The sequence below is a fragment of the Bombus pyrosoma genome, linkage group LG5 (assembly GCF_014825855.1).
Source record: "Bombus pyrosoma isolate SC7728 linkage group LG5, ASM1482585v1, whole genome shotgun sequence".
In the NCBI taxonomy this organism is placed as follows: Eukaryota; Metazoa; Arthropoda; class Insecta; order Hymenoptera; family Apidae; genus Bombus; species Bombus pyrosoma.
In genome coordinates, this window is record NC_057774.1 from 4,833,044 (window position 1) to 4,845,958 (window position 12,915).

A 12,915-nucleotide genomic window follows, 5' to 3' on the forward strand; every position below is an offset into this window, starting at 1 on the left:
TCACACGAATTTCAAAAGGTTCACTTGTAAAGAAAAGCCAGCAAAAAACGAAATCTTTGATTGTGCTTTGATCAAAATCGTTCCGACCTGGTGAAATGGTTACGTAGCTTAACCGCGATGCGACAAACTTGAACCTTTGAGTATCTCACCGATGGTTACGCGTTGGGTTACATTTTTGCAAAGAGCAAGGGAAAGCCTATTTATTCCAGTTTCTTCCACTTCTCCCTGCCCTGCCTGAAAGGTCAAGAGAAACGGTCGTTTGCCGTGGACGGCGAAGGGAAAACATCGGGGAAAAAGCGAAATTGAAAAATTCACGTGGTTGCTTCACGCAGACGGTGAACACTGAACACAAACTGCCGGCTTGAAAGTGACTGGTAGTCGATCTTACTTCCCGCCCGGATTCGAAGATCTTTTGAAAAATACCCGATGAAATAACCGACACAACGAAACTGAATCTACGTAGAAATTTCGTAAAAACTGTTTCGAAGCGAGTCGACCGAAAATATCCGTAAAAGCGAACCTGCGATAGTTTCCATTCTCGATAATATATTTCGATAATATATTTAAAGGGCTTTAGTTATATTTAGCTTCCATGTTTTAAAGGTTCAATGGTGTCATAGTATATCAACTCAATTAGCGGTGTCACGAGACATCGGTATTTCGTTCATCGCGCGTCTCCGTTTATCGGAATTTCGAATCACGAGCAGAAGATTCGCCAGTCACGCTAATGCGACTAACTGTCGCGCCCTGTGTACTCCTCCTACGTTGGTTACGTCACTTACGCAAAACACGCGCGGGCTCATTTCAGATTAGATGGTATATTTCAGTGGTTTTTTCCTCTCAGCCTTTGTCGTTATCTTGGTTGGATTTTCAGAGTGCTTGGCACTGCGTGCCAACATTCTTTATCTCTCATATGCACACCGTGTAAACCGCTTCTGTAACATGATTCGTTTTAACTTACGTACGCCGTCCGAATTTAACCGCAAGGAAATTGAGTCGTGTTTTCAAGCTTATTTTTTCCTTACTTCGTTTCCTTTATGAAACGATAGTTTCGCAGAGATTAAGAAGAAAATGCTTAACAGGATTATTCAACACCGCATCTTCGGTTGTGTCTAACGAAAAGACCTTCGTTCAATCTTACGCACTCGATATCGCTAACACGCATAGAATTCAGCGATTTGTTTCCTCGAGAAATTGACAAGTCTCTCTACAATTTGCACACTTTGATCACGGACTAACGAAGAGAAGGAAAAGCATCTTGTAAAGTAACGAATCGAGAGGATTCTGAGCATTCGCCCTATCTGTTACGAGAGCGCAAAAATGAAACTGTATATCGCTCGAACCAGTCGCAGCTCACAGTCGTCCGACAACCTACCGGATTACCATAATGCCAAAGCTTTTCTTCTTATCCGGCACTTTTAAAGCGACAGTCCCAGGAACTCTGAGAAGATACAAAGGCTGCTGGGAGGGGAGGGAGGGGGGTGAATAAGAGAGAAGGGAGAAAAAAGCAGATTCGACACTTCACTTTGTTCTCGTAATCCATTTCTGTTTCGCCATTCTGTTCGAACCAGAGGATCGAAAGATCAACCAACGTGGTGACAAAATTGCCTCGCCGAAGCGATAAAGATATTTCTTGATAAATGGCGAAAGGACATACGCTTCCTACCTCGTAGGGAATTCCTACCTCGGGAATATTTTGCCCATAATCCGGCTGAGATCGTTCGCGACGTCTCATCCTTCGTGTCCCTTTAGCTTTTCGTAATTTGCAAAAACTTGGTAGCAAATGCCGCGTAGTCGGTTGCCGGAAACGATCGAAAAAGTTCTCAAACATCGCGCAACACGCCCCCGTTAAGGAGAACGTGTACAAAACCACACGCGTAAAAGAGCTTCTACTTTCTTCGTTGGACGCGATTTCCTGCAACGATCGGAAAACTACGAAGGACGAATACTGGCGTGTTCGAGAATCGATAGCTCGTTAACCGGCATAAAATACTCGCATACTACGAAAAAGGCAGTGACACTTAACATTAAAACGCTTAGCACCGATATTCAACGAGATTTCTCGTTTTACGTTAAACAGCTACCTGTCTTTGAGGAGAGATACATTTCGAAATACGTAAGTAGCAGGGTTTACATTGTAAACTCGTAAATTGCACGGCGCAAAGATCTTAAAGCAAAGGACGAAGACTTTTTCCGGTCGAAGAAACGTTCTACTAGCCAGGAATCTATTCAGTTAATTAAAAGTGGAAATGACTGTCTAGTGATTCTAGCGGGGCAAAAAATAGCCATGCCTTGATTCACGGTCGTCAACCACGAAATTACTTAACCGAGCGAATCACTCGGCTGCCGACAGACTGAGGTTTCTTCGATCGAATTAAACAGAGGGCTATGCCATTAATTACGCCTTGCTCGTAGCGCTGTCTCGCCCCCTTCGCATCCTCCAGCTCAACTTGGCCAATGCTTCGTTTCACTGTTTCCGACATCGAGAACCTTGTGTTAATATTAATATCTCAGATGGTAAACGTAACTATTAATCAGCGTCGAATTAACGATAAGATATGCAATTTTATTTTCAAACGCGTATAAACAAAGACGATTAAACCGCTATAACCGAGTAACGTTAGCTACCGAAAAAAATCGGCCAGGTGACACGGCTTCCTCTGTGATTATCAAACGATTGATTCAAAGCTGTGCCGCCATTAGTCCGAGTTGAACCGATTGAAACACGAAGGAGATAGGAAACGAATCGGAGAGATGTCCGTTGAAACTCTACTTAACGTAAAGTGGATTAGACGAAGGCGAGGGAAAGAAGTTAAGTCTAGCCAGCTACCAACGAACTCCTCTGTGGTAAAAATCTCGACCAACTCCTCGACCGTTGATAAAAACTGCGAACAGTTTTTTTGCGTAATTAAAAGAATAATTTTGTTTGGCATCTTCTCAGGGCAAGTCTTATCTGTATAGTTCAGTTAAATTAAACAACCGTCGGTGCACCAAACTTCACTCGGATTTTCGCAGAAATAAGGTTGCACGTGCACGAGTTTAACCGTAACGTATTGTCAGCGAATAAAATTACCACGTTACCATGTTTCATCGGTCTTAACGAGTTTGACAAACAGTTTCCTTAAACTTAACCTACGTTTCGGCACCATTCATTGCGTCGGCTCTTTTCTCTCGTTGGATTTACACGTGTTTTGCGTACGATACTGGCTCACGTTTCAGTTTCCAACGCTTATCAATCGCGTCATGACTCGTATTCGTCAAATCGCAAAATTTCTGTTCACGTTTCGTTGTTTCGAAATTAAGCAGAAATTCAATCTAAATTCAATCCTCCGCTAGGAAAACGAGAGATCGCTAAACAGGCGCACCGCTGGCAGATGGAAGCTGCATAATGTTGCGTCGATGGTATATACTTTTGCGATTTCCGAACGTTTCGTCTTCTCCTTTTTTCTGCCAATGCACATTCCAGTTACGAATATGTCGACATTGATTTCGTTAAAACGCTGGGTCTGACTATTGACCGCGATCCTGTATGTGTATAAATGTTTTACGAGTCGAAACTGTTAACCGTTGCTTCGATTTACATAATACGGAGATTATCGCGCCAACCGTCTCAAAACGTAGCAAATTAATTACCACGCTAGACCGCGTTTTACGGTCGTTGAGATCCAAGCGATATTGTGTAAGCTGCCTGCGAATACCGTGATCATTCTTATCGCGTTATCTTCGTTAATGGCAGTACAAAGAAGCGATTAACCTTTCCGAGTTCGGCAGCGATACGTTCAGCATTTTCGAGAATTTCCCGTTAACTCGACAGTCCATCGAGATTAAAAATTTTCGAGAAGACACGAAGAAATTGCGGAAGACGTAAGATTGTGAAACGCGACGCGAATCTCCTCGCTAGCAGACTGTAACTGAATTATATCTGACAAACTATGTTCGTCGGCGCTCGTCCTTTTAGCGAGAGAAATTAATTATTCCACTTTTCCTTCTCTTCGATCGTTAATGAGCTTCGCGTGAGTGGAGTGCGAACACTTTAAGCTGCCATAACGAGCAGTCTTCCGGCTCGCTCGGTTTTCATTCGTCCCCTTACGGTCTTGCCGCAACCCTTTCGCGCCGGCCTGCTCGCGCACGCATATATGTATGTATGTACACCACATGCCGCGAGGTAAGCCGCGCACTTGCCACCTTCACCACCTAAGTATGTGTGGCCAAGATATTTCCCAGGCAGCTCGTTCACTTCGCTAGTTTTCTCTTTTTTTCCAACCTACCGTTTTTTCTACACCGTCCCTGGCACACGGTTTTATTCCCTGACCGACGAAAGCCCTTTTATTTCGTCCATAATTCTAGCCTCCTCGACTGCTTCACCTTCATTTATTAAATAACACGGTCGAACGTACGAGTCGAGCTCATCCTACTTGGAAATTGGTCGAAACTATTACGTTTCCCACCTTTATCGACATCTTGGTTCCGTTTAAAACGTACGAATTGCACTCGTTTCAAGGGAATTTCGAACATCAAGCACCTACTTTGACTGTTGAGAACGCTGAATGATATCGTCTTTAAACGAAACAAACTCAATGAGGCTTGATTAATGCTCTTCGTTAAGCGATGTTTATATTTATATTTCCTTTTTTCAACAGGATTTGTCGAATCCATAGATTCGGTTTTTGGAAATTTATCCTTCGAGGCATTCATCGGTACGTACTCCTTTCTTTTTTTCTCCTTTTTCTTCTTTTTTCGTGTTCGAATTTACGAGAAACGCGATGAATTTGATTTCTTCTTCTATTCAAAACTAGCAGCAACCAATTGTTAAAATAGCTGCCAGCCATTAGAATGTTTTTAAACGGCAGTTTCTGTCTCGTTGAAATTTTTCGTTAAAATATCGCGATTCGCGTTGACTCAGACCGAGAATCAAGGAATTACTTTCACCTTTCACTCAAATCAAATATCTGTCACGTGGATGAAACGTTAATCAAGCCATCGATTTATTTGTAACGTCGTTTGCAGTCGTGAACGCGACGAGCAAGAAGAAGCGAACAAATTGCGCCATTGTCGTGGTCGAAAAGATTCATTTGCAAGAAAATAATGTGCCTGCTGAACTTCTACAATGGGCCAATCGACGATCAGAAAAGTATCTACTCGCGTGTTTGTGATACCGATGAAACGACGACAAACGTTCATTGCGAAGTAAAATATGACAGGGAACGGAGAAAGTGTTTTGTACGAACAATTTGTTTGATAAACACCGCTAACTGTTCGACCAATAACTAACATTTGTAATGTCAATATCTATTTATTTCCGTCAATGATACGGCTATATGTACGCCGATCGAAGCTTTCGTCGCGCGTATCGAACAAGATTCATCTATCAGCATTTTACATGAAACGTAGGTAAATGTGGGAAAAGATCGGTGTGCTTCTCCAATTGATCGGAGGATTGCTGATGTCGTGAGAATTATCCTTAAAAGCGAAGCTTGTCAAAGCTGCATCGAAACGTGCGTTATGTTTGAAACTGTCGTCGAATAACAACGGGACGCTGGAACAACGGTTCTGATAATGGAAAACGCGTCAGGACACATCGGCCGTTAATTAATCGTCAGAACGGACGCGTTCGGACGTAAAATTCCGGGACGAAGAAGCCGTGCGAAATAAATTTACCTTTATTTTATCTGCTTAGTGTGCTGCGGGCAACGTCTGCTCGCACGCCCACCTAAATCGAATGTATCGGAATGATCGGTATACATCCGACAGCCCGATCAAACCACGGCATTCCGTCGCAGTTCAATCGCTTTTGCCTCGTCAAAGTGGATTTGAAACTCGAACCGGTCCGTGCATCCGCGTCGAACTTGTCGCTCTTTTTTCGTACGCATCCGAGCCGCGAGCTCGATTACGTCAGCTTTAATTCAGGTTCGTGCATCCAAGCCACGGCCCACTAATTCCTGCGTTCGTACCTCTGATTTTCCACTATTTTTGTTCCCCGAATAAAACGTAAAACAGGAGTAAACTTCCATCCTCTCCAACGGCAATCTCTCCCGCAAATTTCGCAACATTTCACCATGTTTCGAATGATTTCGCCTGGAAATACACACCCGGATACATTTTCTTCCATAATTTTCCGACTTATTACAATTTCCTCTGTAATAATTTCATTTCGCAACGTTTGTCCATGGAACGCCGCACGGTACCGCACCGCCCCGTTTCTACCTTCCTCTACCTCATTGGGTCGGAGAAACGACATTAGGGGTAAATGGTATTTCGCTCAACGAGAATATCACACCGCGGACGACTCCTTGCTACAGCGTCGTGAGAGGGTAACGATTCGTCGAGGTAGATTCGCGAGGGTAGACGGATGAAAACGCGAAGTAAACGAACGAAACGAGTAAATAAGGAGAAGCTTCAAACACAAAGCCTTATAATTTATGGCGGTCCTTTAATATCAAGACGTTTCCCTGGCGTGCTAGAATTTCCAGCGAGCGAACTAGACGAGGCGACGATACGATGCCATACCGTGGGCGTAAAAGAGAGAAAGGAACGGCGGAGAAGGGGAGGTGGAGCGCGCGGCAAGGAAAGGGTTGACAGAGGATGGTGCGACAATGCGCGATATACCAAAAAGAAGAATAGGGTGGAATCGAGAGAGACGGAGAGGCCCGAGAAAATCGCAAGGCGCCTAGGAATGTCTGTGTAAGCGGAAGCGAGGTTGAAGAAAGACATTGGGAAGGAGAAAGAAAGCACGTTTAAGCGAGGAATGGAAATGCCGGATTGGCGGATGCTGATGAGAGACGTTGCCGAGGCAGTCTGAAAGCGCAGCGAGAATGAACTTAGCAGCTATTCGGTCTGTGAATTTTGAAAACACTTCTTGCTTAAACCTCAGCCGCCAAGCGAAATGGTGGTGCGCGCCACTGCCGGTGAAGAACGAAGAATAACAAGGTACTTTCTCCTTTCGTTAGCTTTACATTTTCACAGGCATTTGGAGACGAAATTGCCGAGTCGAGTGAGGTGCAAGCGACCGGCACGTTCTGTGGCTCGTGTCAATGTGTTTTCCCTATTTAAATCGTTAGAGCAAACAGGAACTTCTCGTTTCTGCGATTAACGAGTGAAAAGGAAGAGAGAAGGAAAGAAAGAAAGAAGGAAATCTAACACTTTCTCTGCTCTGTCGTATTTGACGAAATATGTACTTTGAGCGTTGCTCGAATGTTTCATAAATACGCTGCATCTTAATACGGGCGACGAACTCGATATACAAGAACCGAGGCAACGCTAAAATCAAACGCGAAACGCTTTAAATTTGAATATACGACGAGGACGAGCGGCTGGAAACGGACGTAAAATGTTCAAGATCAAAACTTATCGAGACTAGATTCTTCGCATATAAAAGAGTAGGTAACGAAGATACGGATATATACGACCTATACATACCTATATGTACCTACTACACATTCGTGTATACAGAGAGCAGAGTATGTTAAAACCAAGTTTACCTCGAGCACGTTCGTTGTATATGCAAATAAACGGCTCGTTGAAATACGCGAAACACGAAAGATTCGTTTCGAATGTTCTTCTCCGTATTCATATACATTCCCGGCTGTCTTCCTATCGTAGCTTACGAAACGCCAAGTTGCTTTAATTGCGAGAACATCTATTTTCTAAAACAACAGGCAATTCTACTCGTGCCTGGAAACTTCGAATTCCGACCACTTGTCTTTCCGGCATCATCTTGGATCGTTTTTCCGAGATCATCTTGGATCGTCTTTCCGAGATCACTTCGCATCATCTTTTCCAGACCACTTCGGATTATCTTTAATAAGTCAATTAGTCACGGTGTCTACCCCACTAGTTGGAAATCAAGCCTGATCACACCGGTACTTAAAAGCAGTCAGGAAATTGGACATTACAAATGATAGACTGATCTCGCTTATTAACGCTATGGCTAAGATCCTTCAGTGGATCATCACCAGGAAATTAGCTCGATACGTCTCTCGATACATAGCTATAGAGCAACATGGGTTTATATCCGAGCGTCTTACTGTCTTACGAACTTTGCGGCATTTTCTAATTTCATAGCAGACGCACTTGATAAAAATAAGGAGATCGATGTTGTCTATATCGACTTCACGAAGAAATTTGGTAAAGTTCATTCGCCGTTCATCAGCTACTAGTAAAGAAGCTTGCAACGATGGGCTTCTCGGGAATCCTACTTAAATTTATTGAAAGTTATATACGGGCGTATTCAATCTGTAAAGGTGCACGGTTACTTGGCCCCTGGCGTTTGTGTTGGGTCTGGAGTACCTGAGTTAGGTTCTGGTTAGGGTTCTCATCTGGTACCATTACTTCTCATTGTGTTCGTTAATAACATAAGTAATGCTATTACGAATAGTAGCTTTTTACCCTGTGCGGATAATCTGACAATATACAACCTATCAGACTGATGTTTGCCTATCGGCTCATCCTACCTACCTATTCGTAAATCGAGATTCGGTAATAATAATATCATCAACAAAATTTGCGTCGATTTATAAGAAGATTGTATTCGTGAACCAATATGAAATTGCCTTCTGTGCGAAACTGATATGATCGTGATGCTGTATAATCCTGTTTGCGTAAAATTTTGTGAAACTTTATACAGTATGCATGGGACTCTGACTATTCATCCTGTTGTGCTTATATTATTTTACTATATTATATATATATACAAAGAGAAAGCCCATCCGTTAATAACGTTTATTATTGACATTGAGAGCCAATTGATTCGAGAAAGTATCAAATGGAAATCGCATTTGTGTCTAACGCGAGCTATGTATGCACCTAACTCGAACCGAAGGCGAATTTCAATTTCGATCGCGTGCCGGCAAGAGTGAAACTTCTTTTTTATTGTGGCAGAAGTAAGTACATTGGAACGGCTCCGGAAGTAGCAGGAACTATCGATGGAGCGAAATGAAATTTTTAAAACCTCCAACCTTAAAAACGCGTCAACCGGACCGAGCGGTAAAGTAGTCGAATTCTCTCGTTGAAACTGAGACGTTCCGCGTTTCTCACGGCGATGTTAATTAACGTATTACCGCGGAGATGCAGTTAATTCAATTCCCTGGTCGTTGGAAGGATCCCCAATAAAGCAAAGCGAACCGGAGAAGCGGAAACAGCGTCACTTGCATTCCCTCGGATAAAACTTTTTTACTTTATCTTACTGGATTCGATATAAGGCAGGAATATTAACGTGCCGCTACTTCGACGTTAATATTCCTCGGCGTTTCTTCTTCACTCGCTTCTTCCCCGATTTCTTTCCATCTCGCTCTTTTTCGTTGTTCTCGCCCCGGTTAAACCCACGTTCTTTCTACCACTGCCATTTCAAATCTCGCACCGGATCCCCTCTGCTGGATTTCCTCGATCGTGAAACGACGATCGATCGCTCGGTCTAATAAAATATATCCTTGCCACCTGACTTAACGTTTATGCGTTCTTCGAGATGTCGTTTCGCGTGATATTATCTTTGTTAAAGACAGATGCTCCGGTTATGTATTCCATTCTCGTTGCGTCCATTTTCACAGACCTCTCCTCTTTTTATACCTGTGAATTTCCCGTGTTCGGCGATAGAGGCACACTCGATATTAACGTCGAGTCGATGCGTCCTGAAGAGGGAGTCGAGTTACTTTTCGTTTCGAACGAACGCAGCAACTGAGTTTCCTTTCGTTCCGTCGATGGTCGGCCAAGCGATACGTAAAGGCGAACTTTGATTTCTACCCGACCGTTTCTTCGAATAATTCCTTAGCGAAAAATTGCCAACGAAAGTACGTTCGGCAAAGCTTGACTCGCCTATCAAGCTTGCTCGATCTCTCGGTATGTCAGAGGCGAGAGATCAATTCTTACAATTGGAATAATATGGAGCTGATCCGTAGCTCACGATAAGTTGGCCACCGTGTGCCAATTTCCTCTCTCTAGAAATACATTTTCTCTCCTCGGGTGCCGAACAACCTTCGTCTTGGCTTTGAAGGTTTTGCTTGGGCTTTACCTATCGCCCGGACGGAGGTAATTCCTATGCTAATCCGTCTGTGTCCATGAATGGACCATGGCTGTCTGGAAGACAGCTCTCTTGCTAACTCGCTGCTCTACGCTGGATCACGCAAAACGCTCTTGTTTCGTTCCTCTGTTATCTCGTCTCCATGATTGGCCAATCTCTCGTCATTTTTTCTTCTCTACGTTTTGCGTCTGAGAAATCGATATCAACTTTAGAAAGTTACTTTCCCCGACGACTTCGGACCTCTTATTTTCCTCGTTTCCTTCGAACCAACGATGTAGCGTCGCCTTTCGCAGACGCTGTTACGATTGCAAGTCGAACGGGTCCTTATAGTTGAGCGACTCGATCTCTTCGATCAGCTTAAAATTAAAGGGTGCAAGTACCAATTTCCGTCAGGAGGCGCCATTTTTCCGTGCAGCCGTTTCAACTTCCGTTCCAGACGTTCTTCCCACCTCTGTGAGAAAAGGAAAACGAAGAAGAAGAAGAAGAAGAAACGGAGAAAGGAAACAAAACTATGAAGATGAAGCGTTCCACGCTAAGAAAAATCTCTTCTCGTCGTGCTCGTTTCTGTAGACTACCGTAAACCGTAAATTGTGGACGATCGGCATAGGCCGTGCCGATCGATATAGTTTACGCGCTATAGTCGTCTAGGTTGGTCCGCATAAACAAAGGCTTATCCATAACCGAAAATTCGAGAGTAAGCGAAGACCAAAGAGCAAAATTTCTACGCATTCGTGTTTAAGGTACCTATGGGCCGAACTCTACTCCCTGGGTTGTCCCATCCATCTACTATAAATTTAAATTATGCCTGGTAGCACGAAACTCCTTTGTCTCTCGTTTGCCGCTTTGCTCACGGTGATCGTCTATGCTGGGTCAAGAGAACTGCTGCTCAGGCAGTAGGTGCGAATAATCGAATCCGTAAAGTCAGCAGCGTAGTCTGCTTTATGGTCTCCGTCGACTCGTCTCCGCTTCCTATCTTTATTCCTTATCGTACTCTTCCTTCTTTTCTTCTCATCGATGTACATATATTTTTTATACGCTCCTTGATCCAGATTGAGATTCCCGTACATTATGTCATTCTACGACAACGTTTAACGAGCTTGGTGCAAAATTTGGCTGCTTGCTGGTTTCTCCCGATGTGCAGAATTCTTCGTTGCTTTATTGGTCGTATCAAGCCTTCTCTTTGCAAACTATTCCTCTTGTCTTACATCTACTCACGCTCTGCGGAATATAACCGATTTTACGGACAGCTTAGTCAAGTAGGTATAATCGACGATAAAAATGCGATTTTGGTGTTTCTTACGTTCTTTTCTCTGTGTCTCTAATTTCGTAAATTTTTGCGAATTTTCTCTACTCGTTGCTTTCGAGCGCGCGATTAAGCGAGTTCAAAGGGCGAGGTAAGAGGTCGCAACGAGAACTGCGCGACTCGGCTGTGTAATCAGGGAAACGATCGAATTATAGTTGCTTGCGTAAAGCTGATTGCTCGCCCACAGAGAAATTATCTCAACGACGTACGACTCTTCGATAGGCTAGCATGGACCTCTAATTGCTGCTAGCAATTAAATAGTTCCTTTCGCCAAACCGATGAATTCGCCGGGCGGAATGATAGTTCCACAGCTATACGGACAAATGGAATCCGAGTACCGAGGGGAAAATAGTGAAACACGCGTGCCAGATCCTAACTTCAATTTGAAAGCTCTTAGGTCAAATTGTTCTACGTACAGCGCTGTTTCCAGCGTTCTTTCCTTTCCTCGTTCTCCAACGCGCTCTCCTAAGCTTCTCACGCTATTCGGCCAATTACAATTACAAGAACAACGCGAAGCTACCGTTTCATCTTCTAAGCGTAGATAATTCGAAAATCACACATTTAATTTCCAATCAAACTTCTACTTTTTATCGTCAGCCCTGGATTCGTTATAGAAAGGAGGAGAAAATTAAAGATAAGATATCGTCGTATTCGTACTATTTCTAATTTACGTTAACGGCGATTCATCGCGAATCGAGAAATTTGCACTTTATTGCAGTCACGGGATGCTGGGTTTACGAAAATTAATGGCGGACCAAGTCATCCGGTCGGAAGATGAAACAGAGGGTGATGAAGGCAACGGTCTAGCGTCTAGACTCTCGCTCGAATGCTCGTATATTCGACCTCTCAACTATCTCCGAGGCGAAGTAGAAGAAAAGGAGAAGATTCGGGGTCAGAGGCGAACGTTGTTACTCGTTCTCGCTAGATCCTTTTACTTAGCAAAATTGAGCTAGCCAAATGACCTCGGCTACGCGTTTTCGCTCGTTTCGGAAACCACTTGCCGGCAAACGCGAAATTACTTGATCATACAAACGTGATCCTCGACCACTTTTCAATGTTTTGTGTATAACACTCGTCCAAATATTTGTCTCTTCTTTATTGGTTACCGATAGAACGTCTAATTTTCGATCTCGCGCCTTCTAAGGTGGGTAACAGCACGATTGCCACGAAATATTTAACGCTAACAAAGACTTCGATACAGATTTTCGACCGAAAACATTTGAATATGGAAACTTTCGCTTCGAAATTTTTAAATTCTAATATTCCTATCATTCGATTTTCCGAATTTTCAACTTTACAAAGTCGAATATAATATTGTTGTACGCATACGAGGGATAAGCAGTAATTTTCTATGGTGAGAGGCAAATTCAATTAGAGAGTTTCTCCGTTGAACGATAAAGAGGAATAGGTTGGCAGGGCGGGAGAATAGCCCGAGGCTATAGAGGGCAAGTAATTAGGAGGCACGTAAGCGCATCGGGCACGCAGGCAAGCAATTCCACGGTCAACGAGCTGTCCTTGATACTTGGTGCAGGGCAACGATCACGGAAGGCACAGCTGTGTGCTGGAGAAATCCTAGATTTCCCGAAGGATTTGCAGTCGA